The sequence below is a fragment of the Cynara cardunculus genome, unplaced genomic scaffold (genome assembly GCF_001531365.2).
Source record: "Cynara cardunculus var. scolymus isolate 2C unplaced genomic scaffold, CcrdV1 Un_Scaffold_995, whole genome shotgun sequence".
Lineage (NCBI taxonomy): Eukaryota > Viridiplantae > Streptophyta > Magnoliopsida > Asterales > Asteraceae > Cynara > Cynara cardunculus.
The window spans coordinates 52,995-54,039 of NW_020200658.1; positions in this window are offsets into that span (position 1 = coordinate 52,995).

The following is a 1,045-nucleotide window of genomic DNA, read 5'->3' on the forward strand; positions in this document are numbered from 1 at the left end:
CAAGAATATCTTAATATCTCCTTCTTTATTCTGAGTGATTGGAGCAGATGGATAAACCTCTACTCTTTCCGTTTCCACTCTAGCAGGTATCCCCATTATAGATATCAGAGTTTCTCGTAATTTCCCCATTTCTTCTGCTAACACATCTCTGGTTATATATTCCGGGTGTGGTACTGATCCTCCCTGCACATTCCCAGAGTGGGATTCTTTCTGCTTAGAATGTATTTCAGTTCGTCCCCTTCCCTGAGACTGACTTCTTCCTCTACCTCGTCCTCTAGGTCTTCCCGGACCTCTATTTCCAGCCGTGCTAATTGGAAAATTTACCAAAGATTCTTCCCTTTCCTCGGATTATGGACGAGCTATTCTTTCAGATCTTCTTGTTTGGTTAGACATGTGAAGAATTTAATATTAATATTCACATATTCATATTCCCAAATATAATAGATGGTTCAAGTTCAGATATGTACCTGTAAATTTATAATTACATTGGCCAAGTCTAATTAAAATTTAACTTACATACTGTTCTTTCAACTTATTATATTTACTTCCAATGGTGCTAACTATGTCCGGGACCCTTAACATGCAATAAAATAGTTTAAGTCTAGGTATCATGCTGTTAAAATACCTAAATCCCTTAAACTCAGGCTCTGATACCATTCTGTAACGCCCCAAGCCACACATTGCATGTAACACATATTTCATACCAAAGAAATACATATTCATATACATTCGGGTCCACTAGTACAAGAAACTATTATGACCAAACACAAGGTCCAAAAATTCAAAATACAATCTTGTACTAATCATCAAAACTATGCATCAAAAGCAAATCTTCATCCAAAATGCATATAAGAAAAGCATTAAATTTTTTCTTTTCCTTTACCTTCTACCCAACCTGCAATACATATTTAAAATCACAAAAAAAAAAGCGAGGGTTAGACTGAAAAGTCTAGTGAGATACCCTATCTATGTCATTGCAGGGTGAAGGATCACCAAAATCTTTATAAAATCAAGTATTTATATAAATAACAAATATATGAATCCA